Source organism: Nicotiana tabacum, chromosome 11 (assembly GCF_000715075.1).
Source record: "Nicotiana tabacum cultivar K326 chromosome 11, ASM71507v2, whole genome shotgun sequence".
NCBI classification, from domain to species: Eukaryota; Viridiplantae; Streptophyta; class Magnoliopsida; order Solanales; family Solanaceae; genus Nicotiana; species Nicotiana tabacum.
Genome location: NC_134090.1, coordinates 204930 through 226239, shown reverse-complemented (window position 1 = coordinate 226239; position 21310 = coordinate 204930). Strand labels below are relative to the sequence as shown.

Below are 21310 nucleotides of genomic sequence, written 5' to 3'. Positions count from 1 at the left end.
TCACTTTATCGTTATTTTTTCTTCAACTTTTTTTGTCCATGTATTTGTTATTCATGCTTATAATTATTGGTCTTGAACTACATATACATATTTTTACTTTTTCCTCCGATTGCGCCTTTTTTCATTAAAGCTCACGCTTTATTTGAGCTTTGCGCTTAAAGCCTCAACGGGCCTTAGAGCTTTTTTGCGCTTTTCGCCTTTGATAACACTGACTGGACTTGCTACAAACTCTTTCTTTGAATGCAGGTAGTAATGACACACTTGTCTGACCGGCTAGTAAGAGCAGGGATGTCTCTGTTAAACGTTGCTAAAATTGTCTTCAAAAGAGAGCAGGCTGCTGAGAAATGAATTGGCCTTGGAAAATGATTTGGAAGACTAAAGCATCCCTAAAGTTGCTTACTTGGAAGGTAGCAGCTAAGGGTGCCTGTTTGACTAATCTTAAACTTCAAAGAAGAGGTTTTTCTTTATGCAGGAGACGTTTCTTTTATGAGAATTCTTTGGAGAGCATAAGCTACTTGTTCCTCCATTGCAACCAAGTAGGGCAAATCTGGTCACTTTTTCTACAACAAATTTGGAGGGTGTTGGGTCATGCCATGGGAAGTGAATAGTTTGCTGATTTGCTGGGATAGTCAGAGAACGTGCAGACAGCTGAAGATGTTATAGAAGACTATCCACGGCCACTATAATGTGGACTGCTTTGCCAGAGACTAACAAAAGATGTTTTGAGGGAAAGATAGACCCTTTGGTGTAAGGGCTGTAAAATAGAGGATATATCACACTTTTTGGATCTTTCAGATGACATGAGGATATAGGGGAGAAAATTTAATAACTTCCATTAGTCTATATGCCTGGTGTAAGGAACATACTGTAGGGGAGGTTTCTCAGCTTGTTGACTTCATAGAAACAATGAGCTGATAGCTATTGTATTGTGGATGTAATCCCTCTTTGTTGTACTTTTGCAGTACCTCCTTGGTACTTGCTTTAATAAAACACCATTATCTAATCAAACAAAAAAAATCCGACATTGTATAGCCTGTTGTCTTGTTCAGAATAGGATAAAATAATGAAAATAAATCTCCAGTTCACATGACAACCTGGTGTTTTGGTCCATTTTTTAACTTGTATGACTATTGTATAGGCAGCATCCTCTTTATGTTTCAGTTCTACTTACTGGTGATTAAGGAGAAGACCTAGACTTGATTAAACAATCATGTTGATAACTCAGTGTTAGACCTGGACTAGTCAATCACTCAGCAATATTGTGCAACTATTTTCCATGACCAAATGTCTTCAATATGTCTGTTAAGAAGTGGCCAAATCTTTCAGGAGCATAAGGTTCATCACTAAGGCAAACCACCAAAGTTGGCATAACCAAAGAGGCTACAATGCAGCTCCAAACACGAGGAAAAGAAAACCCATAAGCAGTGGATGACTGAAGAATAAAGAATGTTTATCCTGCATGCTTACCTAGACTTCTCTTAACAATTACTATTAGCCAAACAACCCAAGTCGGTCATCATACATCCTAAAAGCAAAATGCTAGGAAGAAAGATCACTTTAATAAGGAATATTCAAAACAACAAACAACAACTACGCCCCAATCAGCAAGCTTCTGTTAGCTACATGAGTCCTCACTGACCATGTCAATCCATTTTAATTCATCTCAGATTTAAAGTATTTTAAATGTAAAAATAAACTAAAAAATCAATCAGAATCATCACTTTCCGCAAGTATACTGAAACTTATTCTACTCCTTTTAGATTTTTTAATACAAAAATATGTACCTGATAAAGGAGGAAAAAAAATATGTACCTGGCTAATGTAATAAATATATACAGAAATATGTTAACATATTCAAAAAGAAAGTATGTGTACCTCAAGTTCGCTGTTTCTGCACCAACTTAAGAAAAACCTAAAGGGTAGAAATGAAAATTTAACTTAATCAACAACAACTGTTTTTATGGACCGCTATTTAAGCCAATGCGAAAAGAGAAAAAGAAAAGGATAAAGGAAAATTTAAGCTTTACCTGAAATTAGGACGAGACCATTTCCGGATAATTTAGTTGCTTCCAAGAATCCCTAAAAATAATACAACAACGTTTGAGAGTTAATCACAAAGAGCAAAAATTCATATGCAACAAATAAGTCTAGGGAAAACTGCTGGGACGTGTAGGTACCGGTTAGCTGGAGAAGAAGGAAATCCTTTCAGGGGAGAAAAACCCTAACAGAAGAGATGGTTTTGCAAGGGTGAAGACGGATGTGGAAACCAGTCGTTGGGCGGAACCACACTACTATTTGGCTAAAAAATTAAAGGAGAAAATAGAATACTTTTGGGTGATAACTTTGGATTTTCTCTTTTCTCCTCCTTTTATTTTTTGGCCGAGCTCATTAATAATGCAATGTTGTATTTTTAAAAAAATGAAGAATGAGAACAAAAGTAATAATTAGGAAGTATTTTTGATTATTTTTGCCTTTATTTGTGTCTTATTGGTATTGAATAATCATAATATTACCTCATAACTGAGATATTTGTAGCATTCGAGAATAATTATTATTAAGGATAAAATAGAAAAAAAATAATTAAGCTTGTCTTGAACTTCTAAAATAACAAAATATTTTGACACAACTATTTTTAAAAATTACGATAGATAAAATTATGTCTTGAATAAATCCTATGAAGTTGTAAAAATCAAATAATCATGTTATTATCTAAACATGTGGCACGTGTTAGAGGAATTGAGCTGAGGCTTGTAATAAAGATCGTGTTTAGGCTACGTGTCAATATTTATGACCTATGGGGTCGTGTTATTAATGAATTAATTATTCAAAAATATACATTTCATACTCAGTAATAATTGTCCATTGTGAGGATATTTATGGGATTGAGCTGCGCAACGCAGCAAGCCATAATGGCTTTATACATCATTATTATATGGATCGGGGCTGCCCACCTACAGCAGGCCTTATTGGCTTTACTATTATATGGATCAGGGCTGCCCGCCTACATCAGGCCTTATTGACTTTACTATTTTATGGATCGGGGCTGCCCGCCTGCAGCAAGCCTTATTGGCTTTACTATTTTATGGATCGGGGCAGCCCGCCTGCAGCATGCCTTATTGGCTTTACTATTTTATGGATCGGGGTTGCCCGATACTTGGTTTCTTGTGAAGCCGCCATCAGAAAAAAGAATTGTTGGTTGCAAATGGGTGTTCAAGAAAAAGGATGGTATTCCAGGGATTGAAGATGTGAGGTATAAGGCACAATTAGTTGCAAGGGGCTATAGTCAAGTACAAGAAGTTGATTTTAATGATATTTTCTCACATGTTGTTAAACATATCTCTATCTGAGTCTTGCTTACCTTAGTATGATTTGGAATTAGAACAGCTTGATGTTAAGACAACTTTCTTACATGGCGAACTTGAGAAACAAATATACATGCATTAACCCGAAGGATTTGAAATTGAAGAAAAATAAGATCATATTTGTTTGTTGAAGAAATCCTTGTACGGATTAAAGCTGTCTCCAAGACAATGGTATAAAAGATTTGATTCCTTTATGTTGGGTCATGGTTATTTGAGGAGCATGTATGATAGTTGTGCTTATTTCCAGAAGTTAAATGGTGGTTCATTTGTGTACCTATTATTATATGTTGATGACATGCTCATTGCTGCTAAGGATTTAATAGAAATTCACAATTTGAAAAGTCAGCTGAAAAGTGAATTTGAGATGAAAGATTTGGGAGCAGCTAAGAAAATTTTTGGCATGGAGATCAAAAGAGATCGAAAAGCCAACAGGCTATTTCTAACCCAGAAGAAGTACTTGGAGAAAGTCTTGGAGAAGTTTGACATGAAAGATGCTAAACCAGTTAGTACCCTTCTTGCTGCTCATTTTAAGTTATCAGCTGCTCAGTCCCCGCAGTCAGAGGAAGAAGAGAGGTACATGGCACAGGTTCTTTATTCCAGTGCAGTCGGCAATATTATATATGCAATGGTTTGTACACGTCCAGACATTTCACAAGCAGTGAGCGTGGTAAGCCGGTATATGGCTTGCCTTGGTAAAGCATATTGGCATGCTGTGAAATGGATTCTCAGATACTTGCGAGGTACTTCAAACACATGTTTGGAGTTTGGGAGAAATACTAACACTTTGGTTGGTTTTGTAGACTCAGATTATGCAGGTGATCTTGACAAAAGAAGATCACTGACATGCTATGTATTTTGCATTGGTGGTTGCGTTATCAGTTAGAAAGCTATATTACAATATGTAGTAGCTTTATCTACTACCGAAGCAGAATATATGGCAGTGACCGAAGTGATCAAAGAAGCCTTATGGTTGAAGGGTCTATTTGCTGAACTCAGTTCACACCAAGGTGGTATTACCATTTTCTGTATTAGTCAAAGTGCCATTCACTTGACTAAAGATGAGATGTATCATGAGAGGATGAAGCATATCGATATCAAGTATCACTTCATCATAGAAACTATTGTTGAAGGAAAAGTCTCTGTTCAGAAGATCAACACTAGAGACAATCCTGCTGACATGTTCACGAAACTGTCACGACCTGGTATTCTCACTGTCGGAACCGTGATGGCGCCTAACATTTCACTTGCTAGGCAAGCCAACGTTAGAGAATCATTAAACCATTCCTTATTCCATTCAGTAAATAACAGCAAATAAGCTAAGATGAAATATAGCGAGTGCAGAATAATATAAAAACTACATTAATTACTACCACTCGGATCTGGAGTCACAATTCACGAGAATTATAGAATTCACTACAAGTAATAGTCTAAGAGAAATACAACTGTTTGAATGAAAGAAACAGTAAAACAGAAAAGATGGACGGGGACTTCAAGGTATGTGAACGCCGACAGATCTACCTTGAGTCTCCGGATAGCGGGTCCAACAACTAAAATCCTGATCAACCCGAGCCGGTACCAAAATCTGCACAGAAAGTTCAGAATGCAGTATCAGTACAACCGACCCCATGTACTGATAAGTATCGAGCCTAATCTCGACGAAGTAGTGACGAGGCTAAGACAAGACACCTACAAATCAACCTGTACAATTTAACAGTGTATATACAAATAACAACAATGAAGAGCTAGACGGGAAATATCGGGAGGGGGAAACATGCTGAGGAAAATACGAGATAAAGAACTACCGCAGAATGATGACTGGAACAACCAATATACTATTAATCAACAGGAACAGTGAATACAGTAAAGGAAAAATGCACGGCATCACCCTTCGTACTTTTACTCTCAACCTCACCATAAAATCAATAGAAACGGCACTGCATCCCCCTTCGTGCATTAACTCTCATATCATGGCACGACATCACCTTTCTTGCATTAACACTCACAATACGGCACGACATCACCCTTCGTGCATTAACACTTACAATACAGCACAACATCACCCTTCGTGCATTAACATTCTCCCTTACCATAATGCAATGAACAAATAACAACAGGGAGATAGAATAACAAGTACAAGCCTTACTTCAACATTTGGTTCCACAATATCAATCTCAACTTAGGAATCAATACTCAATTATCACCAGAAGATCCGTAAACATAATAAGAGCGATCAATTTAACAACACTAGTCTAAACACATAGCAATTAGGCATGGGAAGGAGACAATATGAGAAAAATGGGAGAAACATGGAAAATAGGTAAATTGGCGGCGCATAAGTACTCGTCACCTCACATATACGCCGCTCACATGAATTTTACATAGCAAATAGTCCGAGGGTTCCTAATTCCCTCAAGTCAAGGTTAACCACAACACTTACCTCGCTCCGAAGGCCACTCAATACTCAATCGCAGCTTTTTCTCTAGAATCCACCTCCAAACCACTCGTATCAACACTTTGGGGAAGAAAACATCTCTTGAAAATCGCCTCTAGGCCGTCTAGCTTTTGAAAATTTGAAGGAATGGCTTAAGTCCCGTAATGGGACTGTTTAATAGCTGGGCGACAGTGTTCATCGCGTTCGCGAGGACACTGTCGCGTTCACGAAGAGCAGAGCTTGTCTAGCTTACGCGATCGCGAGTCCGACTTCTCGTTCGCAAAGGCTACTCCCCCCTGGCCTTCGCGTTCGCGAGCCTTTGCTCGCGTTCGCAATGAAGGAAAGACTGACCCCTCCCCAGGTCCCAAACCCTATGCGTTCGCATTGAGCTGGTCGCGTTCGCGAAGGGTAAAGCCCCCATCGCTCCGCATTCGCGACCCATCCTTCGCGTTCGCGAAGAAGAAAAAACCCAGCCATCCCAGTTTCTACTTCGCGTTCGCGAGAGTGCCTCCGCGAACGTGAAGAAGGAAACCAGAAGGCACCTGAAACTGCAGAAAACCAGATTTTCTTAAGTTCAAATCATCTCGTAGCCCATCCGAAACTCACCCGAGTCCTCGGGGCTCCAAGCCAAACATGCACACAATTCCTAAAACATCATACGAACTCGCTCACGCGATCAAATCGCCAAAATAACACCTAGAACTACGAATTGAATACCAAATCAAATGAAATTTTCAAAAAAACTTTAAAACTTCTATTTTCACAACCGGACGTCCGAATCACGTCAAATCAACTCCGTTTCTCACCAAATTGCACATACAAGTCTTAAATATTATAGTGAACTTGTATCGGGTTCCGAAATAAAAATACGGATCCGGTATCAACAAGACCAAATATCAGTAAATTCTACAAATCATTAAACTTCCAAACTTTTAATTTTTCATCAAAATTCCATATCTTGAGCTAGGGACCTCAGAATTCGATTCCAGGCATACGCCCATGTCCCAAATTACGGTACGGACCTACCGGGAACGTCAAAATATGGATTCGGATCCGTTTGCTAAAAATATTGACTGAAGTCAACTTAAATTGATTTTTAAGGCAAAAATTCTCTTTTTATCAGTTTTTAACATATAAGCCTCCCGGAAGAATACTCGGTCTGCGCACACAAATCGAGGAAGGCTAAGATAAGGTTTTTGAGATCTCAAAATGCCGAATTGGGTTCTAAAATATAAGATGACCTATCAGATTATCACAGAAACCTCTTCCAGTTGTCAAGTTTAAGCTTTTCTTAAACTTGATTGGCATTTATGAAAAATGATTTCGCCTACTAGGGCTTTTGCGGAGAAAGAGAAGTAATTTTATTATATCAGCCAAAATCAGTCCAAGGTGAAGATTTATAATATACGTGACCTACTTTTGGCCATAGGTTATATGCCTTGTTGGGTTCGGTATAGTCTTTCATTAGTCACATTGTTGGACATTCTATGTCCATCCATTAAAGGCCTTGTTGGCCAAAGATATTTCATACGTGACCATCCTATTTTCTTATAAATAGGTTATCAAATGTCCATATCAGATACACCAAAGTTTGAGACAAACGTCTTTTGCCTTTCCTTTCTTTCATTATAGAGGTTTTATAAAAGAGTTGAGTGTTGGAAAACACTTGTGTGAACCTTTTCTTTGGAGTGATCTTGTGAGGTTATTCTTTTGGGGTATTTGGGATTAATTAGAGTATTTACTCTAATTTTGTACTCTCTTTTGTACTCTTGTTGATATAGTAAAATTGTTCCTCTCCGCTTATGGACGTAGGTCACACTGACCGAACCACGTTAAATTGGTGCCTTCTTTATATGATTTAATTACCATTATTATCAACTTGCATTGTCTTTGTTATTGTCATTATAACATTGTTTGGCTAAATTCCGCACTACCTGGGTTCCCGATCCTAATAATTTACATATTAAAAAAAAATTGATACATTCACAATATTGTAATTAGTAGTCTTCTTCCCGATCCTTGATAAAGTGTAATGGCATGTAGAAGCAGGAAGTGATGATCAAATGTCAATAACCAATATAAGGGACCAATTTATTCTTCAAGTAAATGAAGAAAGAAAGTAGAAGAAAAAAAAAGGATTATTACTGATTTAGAAAGTCATTCAAAAGAGGTTGAGGTTTGTGCAACGTAACAGCCAAGTCCGCGCCCACTATCTCAAAAGGAGAAGAATGAACGAACATATAAATAGAACGAAGGGTGCAAGGATACTAGTAGTGCCCTTTAACATTATTAGCAAAAGAAATATAAACATGATGGGTCTTGAATCAGGATAGGCGAATATCCTTTTTTGCTTCTAATAGTGAGAAGAGGGTAACGCAAATTCAGTTTACACTAATACACGTACTTGTACCCAACACCCTCAGTCTGTGCATCAATATCAACACCTCTCTCGTTGTATTTCTCGACAGTATAAAATTCTGGCAGAAGATTCATCTTCTTATACAATAGACCATGGTTAAAGAATAAAATTGATCCTTAATTAATTTTATCATAGTATTTACAAAAAGAATTAGCACACAACTTTAACATCTTTAGAGCAACTCAAAGAATCATGTCACATAACTCTCCCAAAAAGTAATTTCTTCATAAAAAAGAGAGTACATGGAGAGTGTCTGCATAAAGTTGTTGCATTTGACTTCTTGTTTGATTTGCAATGGAATCTAACAATCAAGTGTGATTTGATCTTTTTGAAGAGTAGTTTTAAATTTTTCTCAGTATGTCTCAAGATAGGTTCTCTCTATTCTACTTCAATTCTATACGTGTCTCAGGATAAGTTCTCTCTACCCTACTTCAATTCTCTACCACTCAAACCTAAGTTGTAGCGGAAGTAGTCTGCACCTTATCTTTCTCTTTACTTCTTTTTTATACCTTAATTTCATGCATTAAATCGATCAATGCTTTTGCAGTCTATCATCTATAAATTTTTGTTTCGTGAAATTACCTAGAGTCTATTTAAATGATTGATGGACCAAGCATGTTATACTCTTTATAGGGGCAAAGAAAGGTTTAGAATTTCATTGAAGGTTGAAGCATATACATTTTTTTTGAAGGGGATACATGTCCGCGCTTTTTCTCTAAAGAACACTTTGTACGGCAGGAATCATCTTTTTTTTCTTCTTAGTTTTCGTCTCTCAATTACTAGGTGGGCGTTTGGATATAAGAATTGTAAAATTCAAAAAAAAAAGTGAAAAAAAATTTCAAGTGAAAATAGTATTTGAAAATTAGAATTGTATTTGGACATGAATATAATTTTGGGTTATTTTTTAAGTTTTGTGAGTAATCTGAGTGAAAATTTTGAAAAACAGCCTTTGGAGTTTTTCAAAATTTCAAAAAATTCCAAAATGCATCTTCAAGTGAAAATTGAAAATTTTATGAATAAACGCTGATTTCGGAAAAAAGTAAAAATTTTTTGAAAAAAAGAAAAAATTTCTTATGTCCAATCGAGCTCTAAATCCATCACTAATTCTCAAAAATAACTAAAGTTCTCTTTATTAATCTTCATTCAGAATTCTAAAACATAAAAAGTTAGCTTTTATAATCTTCCTTCTATTCGTTTCTCTTTCTTCTTTGACTTCAAAAATGGTAGCAACCATTAGTAAGTAGTGAGACAAAAAAGATAACTTTGGCTAACTCAGCACACTAATCCAACCTTACCTATTTATCAAAAATCACAATTTTAAGTCGTCCCCGATTTCAAAAACTTAGTAGATTGAAATTTAGCATGCTTGAAAAATGTCAGTTTTTATAAGTAATGTTTGCCTCTAAACAGAGGGTACCACAACTCCAAGATGAAGATGCAAGGAAGATAGTTAAAAATGACTCAAGCAAAGAAATACCCTACAACAAAGTTCATACAACATGACTTGAGCTTACTTAAAACTATTCACAACTCTTTCTGTTTATATTTTTACAGTCACATTTTTGTTTGAGCATACAAATTTTAGGAATAAGCTGAAACTAACCGAAAAATAATAGTGAAGAATGCGACTTAATGAAGTCACTTTTACAAATACTATCTCATGGAAATGGAGCTTTTGAAAAGACTACTCCCTTTTCTTCAAATTTGGTGCTTCCCCACAAACAGTATAATTAGAATACAAAAATCATAGGTATTAACTCCATTCTTGAAGTCCCCGCACCACTTTTTTCTAGCCTCAAATACATTCAGTTCCTAAATAGGAATAAGTAGTATTCTGTTACAGCGATAGCTAAGAACAATCACAAAGTCAATAAGTGAGGAACTTACTACAGCTCACGAATCCGCATTATAATTCAGAATAAATTGTCAAAGTCTGATAAGCAATTATGTATTGCTCTATAGATAAAAATCATAAATCAAGAATCATGGCTCTTGGCACCATTAAAATTAAAAGTAAAACCTTTTTCAAAAATCCATGTTACTTTGTAATACAGATCACCATTTTCCATTAAAAGGAAAACTATATATTCACTCCACAAAAAACATGATAAGAAAGCAAGAGTTAAAGATTGTAACTTTAATCTCAAGTGCATAAGTAGTCATATTCTCAATACTATTATATGCCAAGTAAGAGGGGGGGGGGGGGAGAGATTAGTCAAAAAGAGTATTTGATATGCTAAAACTGCTCTAAAAGTTTTAAAAACTTGAAAGAACACCAAAAGTAAATTGAAATTAGACCTTGCATCACTGAATCTTTACACGCTTTAGCAAATGCTACGACAGATTGGATTTCATGGACACATAATAGTCAATCGAACACTTGGAAAAAGTATCTAGCACAACAATTTTTTTTAAAAAAAAGGAACTATGTGAAATAGTTCATAGACACTAAGAGTCTCCTATACAAGTTTTGTATATTTTGGCACAGCAACATTCAATTCGCAAGGGGTATTGACGTGTTAATAAAATCACGAAGAATGAGTTATTAGAGTAATATGAGAAGAACTTGAGAGTGCCATAGAAAAATAATAAACAGGTGAACTAACCTAATATCACAGCAGAAAAAAATGACTTCAACACCATCCAGAAAATAGCTGCAAAAGCGTCTTCAATCGTATCCAAGAAGCAGCAGCAAAAGTAGCTTCAATCGCATCCAGAAACAATAACAAGTGGCTCCAGCCGCATATCACAACAACATCAAAGGTATGTCTAATAACATCAAAGAAGCAACAGAAGAAGTGGCTTCAACTGCATCCAGAAATAGCAGCAACAATTGCCCCCAACCACATCCTAAAACGATATGAGAACTAACTTCAATAGTAAAATATCTTCAACACCAGTAAAATGCCACAAAAACTTCAGAAATAAGAGCAATTTTTGCAGAATGACATATTTGAAGTTTAAAAGGTAAGAATGAATGAATTTTAAAATTTTTACTTTTATTTAATACTATTCTCAGCGCACATTACTTTTATAACTCAGTATTTTGCAGAAAGTAATTACATTACGAATAATCCACAGTAAATTACGTATGGTGTCGACATCTTTCTATTAACTCTTTATGGCTAATGATATATGAAGATAGCTAATCGGGACCCATAAAATCTCATAGAGAACATGCTATGACTCATAAACTTGCTTTACTTACTAAGCTTCTCATTGCTTTGGTTACAAAAAAAATCAGATGCAAGGCTTCGTAGTTTTTTTTTTCTCTTAGCAAGTGCATCTCTATGTGCTTCTTTATTGTTTTTCCTATTTGCAGCGTATCATCTTTGTTATTTTCTTTATTGTTTTGCCTATTGGTAGAGTATCATCTTTGTTATTTATATCCATAAAAAGTTTGACCAATATAGTTAGCCGAAGTGGTTGAGAGCTACAGGAATTTGTTAACCTCCCTAAAGAGAACTTTTCCTGCTCAGTATTATTATACGCTATACAAGATAAAAGAATTTTAGGGAAGGATTTACAAAAAAATGTAAGTACCGTTTGAACGACTCGATCTGAGAGCAGCATGCGGAGATGTCGCTTTCAGCAGGCTACATTCGAATCAGCATTCTCAATTATCCATGGATGGTCTAACTCAGAAGGGAAGGTCTATTTAAAGTGTCCTTCACAAGAAACTGGACAAACAAATAAAGGTACATTATTCGGCATCATTATTCACCGAATTGACGCATATAACTTCTTACCTGGTTGATGAGATTCTTAGCTTCAAGCAAAGACATTAGATGATATCTAAACAAATAATAAACTATTTATTCCTCTAGTGATTGTAAAAGAAAGTCATAAAAATTTAGCAAATCTGACACGGTTATATATAACTAATGACAAGGAGCTTCTTCGAGAACAAAGAGAACTAAGAATATATTTGAAGTATCTAAAACTCTTTATACTGGATTTAAGAGTTTTCACTTTAAATTGATTCGTAAAAATTAGTTTCTTTCATTCGTGAAGAAAAAATGAAAGGTTAAAAGCCAAATATTTACAACCAAAATTCCTCAAATCTCTCTCTATAATTTTAATCTCTCATCCTCTGTGGTGAAAAAATTACAGGTGCTAAAAGTGTCAGACATTCATTGATAATTCAGTATTTTCTCTCTTACCTCTGGAGGATGGAAAAGACCAGGAATGCATAAGAAATTAAATGTGGTAGTTGGCCGAAGCACAAATATATCGAACATATAAAAATAATAGTAAAAAGCAATTAGCAGTACATACCTTTATTGCACACCAAATGACTCGAACAACAAAGCAAAGAGGTTAAAGCTTCAACAAGGACAAATGGTGCAATGGAAAAGCCTCTTTCCGGTTATCTAGAGAGAGATGTCCATTGGGCGACCAATCTTGATGACTTTTCCATTGCATAATGTTTCTAAAATTGAACAAAATTCCAACTTACTTTATAACAACAAATAAATCCTATAAATCAACTAAGCTAAAATCAAGTAAAATAGAACTTAAATTAAACACACAGAGAGATATATATTGTTATTCTAGTGTGAGTGAAATATACAATAAATCATAAAATCAGTAAGGAAGACCAAGAGAGAAACGCTCATGTTTCCTACTATTAATAAGCGGGAATGAGACCTGCATCCGGTTAAAAAAATAAAAGAGCAACATCCGGTTAGAAAGCGGGTTTATTGTAATTTAATCAAAATAGCTAATGTTATAGTTCGACACGTGTTGTTCCAGGTTTGACACTGTCACGACCCAAAATCTCACCCGTATGATGGTGCATATCTCGATACTAGGCAAGCCGATAATCTCAATAAACCAAAATTTCTTTTAAGTTTGAAAATATAATATTTAAATACAATAGAAAATCCCACAAATACTGATACGAACACTCCCCAAAACCTAGTGTCAGTGAGTACATGAGCATCTAATATGAATACAAGTCTAAAAAAATACGGTCTATAATAGTCTAAGACCAAATACAGTAAACAAGAAGATATGTAAGGAGAGACAAGGTCTGCAAAACACGGCAGCTACCTCTGAATCTCCGTAAAATCAACTGTGCGAGAGAATCAACTCCCGCTATGTCCGAAAATACCTGGATCTGCACACGAAGTGCAGGGTGTAATTTGAGTACAACCAACTCAGCAAGTAACAATAATAAATAAGGAACTGAAGATAGTGACGAGCTACACAGTCATAGTTCACTTTCAGTAATCCCAGCAAAGAATAAACATGCTTTCTAATCCAGCAGTTTAAATCAAATTAGTTTTATATAGTTCAAGTTCATGTAATCCGGATATAAAATCTTTCAGAGTATTTACAACAATGAGAGATAGTAACTAAGTGCAACAACAAATGAAAAGCAAGTACAACCTCTCACACAACAGTCACTCAACTCGTCACAACAGCTCAACCACTCGGCTCTCAGCCCTCAGCACTCACACTCAATGGGTACCCGCGCTCACTGGGAGTGTACAGACTCCGGAGGGGCTCCTACAGCCCAAGTGTTATAATCTGCACGGATAACTCACGTGCCATAGTATAAATATCTGGATCCGCACGGACAACTCATGTGCTGCACGGACAACTCACATGCTATAGTATAATATAAGAATCCACACGGACAACTCACGTGCTGCACGGACGACTCACGTACTATAGTATAATATCTCACAATCAGGCCCTCAGCCTCGCTCAATCATAAATCTCTCCAGTCTCTCGGGCTCTCATAAATCATGAAATCAGCCCAAACAACAATGATATGATGCATCAATAATGAACAATAGAGACTGAAATAAAATAATCAAGTAAATTATGACTCAGTACAAACAACAATTAAGTAGATAGTTCAACATGTACACGACCTCTGTGTGTCCCAACAGTACCAACATATAGCCTAAATATGGTTTCTAACATGACTTGTAATCAAATTTTCACAACACATAGAGAGCACATTAGTTATCGACAAGTTATTCATCTTTACAGTTTCTACGGGACAGACCAAGTCACAATCTCCTCGGTTCACGCCCACACGCCCGTCACCTAGCATGTGCGTCACCTCCAAAATAATCACATGACACAAAATCCGGGGTTTCATACCCTCAGGACCAGATTTAGAACTGTTACTTACCTTAAACTGTAAAATTCTTATTCCGCTAAGCCTTTGCCTCGTGAATTGGCCTCCAAACGCCTCGAATCTAGTCACAAATAATTCGATTCAGTCGATAAAATTTATTGGAATTAATTCCATAAGAAAATATATTTTTTTCATAAAAATTCAAAATTTTACTAAAAAAAAATCACCCGTGGGACCCACGTCCTGGAACCCGACAAAAGATACAAAATCTGGCAACCCATTCAATTACGAGTTCAACCATACTAATTTCACTCAAATCCGACTCCGAATCGTGGTTCAAATCCCCAAAAATTATTTTATGAAATTTCTACAATTTTTTCCAAATTTTCATCTCAAAATACTTATTACATGATGAAAACAACAATATATTCATGTATGTTAACCAAATTTGAGTTAGAATCACTTACCCCGATGAATTTCTAGAAAAACCCACAAAAAATCGTCTCAAACCGAGCTCCCAAGCTCCAAAAGTGAAATAATAACCTAAGCCTCGGTTATATAGTACATTCTCTGAACTCACCATGTGCGGTCCACACAATTCCAAGTGCGGCCGCATATCCCAGCTCTTGTGGTCGCACAAAAATGGTGCGGCGGCGCCTTTTGATGACTGTACTATCATGACTTAGTATTTTGGCCATAACTTTCTATACAGATGTCGAAATTATTAATGGTTTATCTTTCCGGAAACTAGACACGAAGGGCTACAACTTTCATTTTTAAATCATCTCAATATTCCTTGTAGATCAAACTATATAAGCTTCCGAAGTCGGACCGACGAATCTGCAGAACTCCCTGGAGTGCGGCCGCAGACAGAATTGTGCAGTCCGCACTCCTCCTCTGAGGTCCGCACTTTTCTACTGCGGTCCGCACTCTTATGTGTGGTCCGCACCTCTCATTTGCCTTAGCACCCCAAATTGTGCGGTCCGCACCCCCAAAAGTGCCAGAACAATATCAGAGTCCTGAATTGCCCGGACTCACTCAAAACTCACCCCGAAATACACCCGAGGCCCCCGCGATCTCAATCAAAGGTACCATCAAGTCCTAATACACCATATAAACTTAGTCGAGTCCTCAAATCACATCAAACACCGCTAAAATCGCGAATCATACCCCAATTCAAGCCTAATGAACTTTGAAATTTCAAGTTTCCACAAACGACGTCGGAACCTATCAAATCACGTCCGATTAACCTCAAGTTTTGCACACAAGTCATAAATGACATAACAGAGGTATTTCAATTTTCAGAATCGGATTCCGACCCCGATATCAAAAAGTCAATCCCCCGGTCAAACTTCTCAAAAATTCAACTTTCGGTATTTTAAGCCTAATTCCACTATGGACCTCCAAATAATTTTCTGGACACGCTACTAAGTCCAAAATCACCATACGGAGCTGTTGGAATTATTAAAATTCAAATCCGAGGTCTTGTACATATAGGTCCACATCCGGTCAACTTTTCTAACTTAAATTTTCAATTATGAGACTAAGTGTCTCATTTCACTCCGAATTCCTTCCGGACCCAAACCAACTACTCCGGCAAGTCATAAAATAACTGTAAAGCATAAATTGAGCAGTAAATGGGGGAACAAAGTTATAATACTCGAAACGACTTGCTGGGTCGTTACATTCTCCCCCTCTTAAACAAACGTTCATCCTCGAACGGGTTTAGAATTATACATGAAGTCTCAAATAAGTATGGATATCCACCGCCCGAATGCCTAACACCTCTCTTATACATGATTATCCCACGAGAAATACTTTAAAAGTTCTTCCGTGCCACTTGACAAAAATTTGAATATCAACAGTCTATCAACCATGTGAGTACCGCAATACTAATTTATACATTCGTAAGTAAAAATACAATGCGCCTTCTGAAGTCCGCCCCTTTCTCATACAATACCAAGTAGTAATAGTATTCATCTAGTTATTTGAAATCTTCCATGTTGTCCAACATTCATTACCTTCTCTTCAAGATTGTACTGCCACCTTGTACATAAAAATCTAGCTTTCGTACAACACATAACATCTATATTTCCATCATGTAAATAGCACAAGAATCTTATTATCAACTTTGAGTCACCAATAATTTACATACCATTTTAGTTAGAAACCTTTCTCTTATTTCTTTCCTGGAGAAAATCACAATACACAAACGTTCTCCACACCGGTAGAAACCATCAAGAATACTTTGGAATCCATTTGCACATAATCACGTCCTTAAAACTAAATACCTCTAACTCGACCAAGCCACGCAGGTCGCCAAGTTCAGGTGTATTGCCACAAAGCACCTGTAGAAAACCCCCACCTCATAAGCACCCAAAGAACCGATATTATCCATTACCATACTGATCCAACCTACTACCCAGTTGTCTTATTTCTCCAAGTCCCTTCTGAATTTGTCTTCAGATTGATACTTCTTCTTGCTAAAATACCATGATCTTTAACCACAACTTACCCTACAAACCTTAGCATAGAACCACAACGCCGTACGGCCCATAAACAACTGTATTCTTCTTAAGCACCTCCAAAAATACCACAACTGTAACACTCACTCTGAGAATACATTATGTGAATTTGAAATTTCTCTTCTTACCTTCCTTACAAAAAAAAATGTAGAATCCATAGTCATATAGAATTTCCGCAAGTCCAGGCACCATCAAACGCAATTCTCGAATTTACATAAGTCTGGAAACATTCTCAATTGCTATATATAATTCTCAAATCCACTGTAATTTTCTCGGGAGTCACCCACTTTGCTCAAATCTAATTGCACCGCCCAAATGGGCCAAAAGACACGTGCCCCCTTAGCACCATAACACTCAAAGAAGTAACTCTACTTTAATACCACATATCAAATTCATACTCCGTGCGCACTACATCATTCACCAATAACAACTCACTTATCCCACGAATTTCAATTACTCATACGTGAAATATAATCCTTAACGAGGAATTTCCTTATTCGAGTCATCCTCGATCTCAACTTCTGCAAGTCATAGCTAACCCACAAGTATGCCTCCGACCAAAATTAAAATTTAACACCTAACCATGAAATCAAATGGTCTATAGCAGACTCCCCCACTTGGCTCAAAGCCATAGATTAAAACATTCCATAACTCATAATACCAATACTCTCTTACTGCCATAATGCCACAGTCAGTCCAACGAAACTTCTTCCCAAGTTCATACAATGCCAACCATAAAAATACTTCAATCATCCGCTAAGATCATATTCATCCTCTTAACACACAAGTCAACTTTCTCAACCAGATTCAGATTCAAATCTCCACCCATATACCCCGTCAGCAGAAAAGAAACTCTCCACTCACATCATAAGAAATACTCCTACATAGATTACTCCACAGGGGATAATTCACATGCTTAGCCTCAATCTGGTATATTGTTATATCTTTTCACAGTCACAATTACTATGCAATCACTTAGTCAATCTGCGTCCAAACTCATTACCCAGACATGAGAATTTAATTTACCCCAAAAGTTTAACAATATGAAAGATGCTTCAAACATTCATACTCGAGACTGTACGTTACATTAAAACGAAAATCAAGCACCTAGTGGCCATTTCTTTACATTTCAAGGGAACACTTCTCGTCATATTCAAATCGTCTTAATACATCCCGCATTTACATCATACTCATCACAAAGCCATTCCGCCGCTCATCGAGCCACAACTTCCACTCGTAGGGATATTAACGGACATATGAGTCCAAATGTACAGGTTACAGCTGAAGCTACCAAGCCTAAGCTGCGGTCTAAACTTGGCCTCAAGTCCTCTAGACTGGACCATTACCAAAACACAGAATACACCTCTTGAACCTCGTTCAAAAAAATCACAAACCGGCGATGCACAGCTGATACCGAGTGCTCATATGCGCATATGAATACGTGGAAGGAATTCAAAGAGTTATGTCTCAAGCTGAATCAATCTCGCACGATAAGGAAAGAAAGATGGGAAGTATATATCCTAAATGCCTTGTAGCCTCTCGAAGATAAGTATGGACGTCATCATACCGATCCGCAAGACTCTACTAGGCACTTGCTCATGATTTGTAGAACCTATGAACCTAGTGCTCTGATACCACCTTGTCACGACCCAATATCCAACTAGTCGTGATGGCACCTAACCCAACCCGCTAGGTAAGCCAACTTTCAACTATCCAATTCCAATAATAATTATTTAAAGTAATTTAAGTGAATAAACATCTTAATCTTATACATCCCCCAAGAACTGGTAGTACAAATCATGAGCTTCTAAGAATAGAGTATACAAAGCGGAAATGAAATAAATACATAGTCTGTTTAAATAATACATAAACAGAGCTTTTATTAATCTAAGGCTACCCTGAACAAAAGACAGCTACAACAGGAATGCAGGTACATCTTCAAGTCCCGCAACCATCGAGCACAGCAACAATAACAACCAACATCTACACGCAATGTGCAGAAGTGTAGTATCAGTACAACCGACCCCATGAACTGAGTAAGTAACAAACCTAGCCGTAGGTTGAAATTAGTGACGAGCTTCCACCAAGTCGGGTCCAAAACTAATAGTCCACAACAATCCATAACAACATAAAACAAATAATACCAGAAATAACTCAGGGATAAAATACTCAGCCAAATAATAATTTCAAAAATTATAGTTCTTCCTTTCAAATATCTCAGTGAAAACCCAAATAGTTTGCCGAAGTTTCCAATAATATAAATAGTTTGAAAACAATAAATTTCTCCAAAAATCTTGTCAATAATAAATAAGATGTTTCATTTTCCTTTCGGATAACCCGTGTAAAAACAAATGCATCACTATGCCCATCTGTCAAAAATATGTCAGAAATCATGAATGATGTGATGTTGTACAGCATGAGGAAAAATACATCTCTATGCATGTATGTCATGTGTGCATGCCAATGCGATGCAATTCAGTGATAAAATCAAAAACATCCCCTCGGGCAGAACATCACTCATATACAGCCCCTCGGGCAACCTCACAGTCACTCGTGCCACTCGGGCATACCTCACAATCACTCTTGCCACTCGGGCATACCTCACAATCACTCATGCCTCCCAGTCACTCAGCACTAGGCACTCGCTCTCTGTAGGTACATGCGCTCACTGGAGGTGTGTACAGAATCCGGAGGTGCTCTTTTAGCCCAAGCGCTATAGTCTGCACGGACAACTCACGTGCCATAATAATAAAGTATGCTGCAGGTGGGCAGCCCCGATCCACACTCATCCTCACAAATCAGGCCCTCGGCCTCACTCAGTCATAAAGTATGCTGCAGGCGGGCTGCCCCGATCCACACTCATCCTCACAAATCAAGCCACTCGGGCATTTCAGTAAAACAGGTCATTCGGCCCAAAATATTTATATGCATCAAAATAGAGTCATAAAACTGAGTTATGATATGAAATGAAATGAATATGACTGAGTATGAATTTTCAATTTAATACAATAATTCACAACAATATGACCTCTGTGGGTCCCAATAATACTGGCACATAGCCTCAACGTGATTTTTAATATGCTTTTCAGTTCAATTTCTTTGATATATAAAACCGCATGGAAAATGCCAAGATTATTTAACTATAAAATTTCACAGAAATAATTATGTCACAATTTCTATAGTGTACGCTCACACGCTCGTCACCTAGCATGTGCGTCACCTCCCAACAATTCACAAAATACATATATTCAGGGTTCATACTCTCAACTCCAAGATTAGAAGAGTTACTTACCTCGAACAAGCTGAATCCAATGTCGAGCAAGCTAAACAATGCTCCAGAAATTGCATTATATGCATATAAACTTCCAAACGGCTCGAATCTAGTCACAATTAATTTGATTCAGCCCACAAAATTTATAGGAATTAATTCCATATCAAAATACTAATATTTTCACAAAATCCGAAATTACGCCCCAAAAATCACCCATGGGACCCACGTCTCGAAATCCGATGAAACTCACAAAATACGACAACCCATCCAATTACAAGTTCAACCATACTAATTTCACTCAAATCCGACTCCAAATCGGTATTCAAACTTTGAAAAGTTCATTTTGTGACATTATAGAAATTTCCTTCTATTTCTCTTGAAGATTCAATAATCTTACACCAAAAATGAAGATGAATTCATGGAATATAATCACAAGGGAGTTAAGAACACTTACCCCAAGTTGTGTGGAAAATTTCCTCTCCAAAATCGCCCAAACCGAGCTCCAAAATGTCCAAAATGAGAAAAGTTCTCGGAACCCTCGTTTTTAAACACTGCCCAGGCATTTCCGCACCTGCGGTGCCTGGGCTCGCACCTGTGCATCTGCATTTGTGGACAAGAATGCGCGCCTACGGAAAACAGCCAGCCCTCTAAAAACTCGCATCTGCGGGCTTCGCAGATGCGCATTCCCCTTCGCACCTGCGGCCTCACAGATGCGACAAATTCTTCGCACCTGCGAGCACTACCCAGTCCCACTCTTGGCCGCTTCTGCAGCTTATTTCACGCATATGCGGCTTCGCACCTGCGATCAAAATCTTCACAGGAGCGATCACACCAGTAGGCAACAGTTCCAGCATTTCCTTTAGTCCAAATTTGATCCGTTAACCGTCCGAAACTCACTCGAGGCCCCCGGGACCTCAACTAATTATATCAACAAGTCCCATAACATAACACGGGCCTTCTCGAGGCCTCAAATCACACCTAACAACATCGAAACGACGAATTGCTCCTCAATCCAAAATCATTGTATCTTGAAATTTCAAATTTTATAACTTACGTCGAAACATATCAAATCATATCCGATTGACCTCAAATTTTTCACACAAGTCACATTTCACATTACAGACCTATTCAAATTTCCAGAATCGGATTCTGAACCCGATATCAAAAAGTCAACTCCATGGTTAAACTCCCCAAAAATTCAACTT

General features: G+C 37.3%; 1 protein-coding gene across 2 annotated transcripts in view; it reads right to left on the bottom strand.

Annotated features, from left to right (window-relative positions):
- The window catches only part of LOC107765362 (uncharacterized), a 40162-nt gene extending 37781 nt beyond the window's left edge, over positions 1-2381 (bottom strand). For both annotated transcript variants that reach the window (XM_075224595.1, XM_075224594.1), the window contains exons 1-3: positions 2178-2381; positions 2028-2079; positions 1876-1912 (exon numbers count right to left, since the gene is read on the bottom strand). The gene's annotated coding sequence lies outside the window, so the exon portion shown is untranslated. The remainder of the gene's footprint in view (positions 1-1875; positions 1913-2027; positions 2080-2177) is intronic.
- Between the last annotated feature and the right edge of the window lie 18929 nt (positions 2382-21310).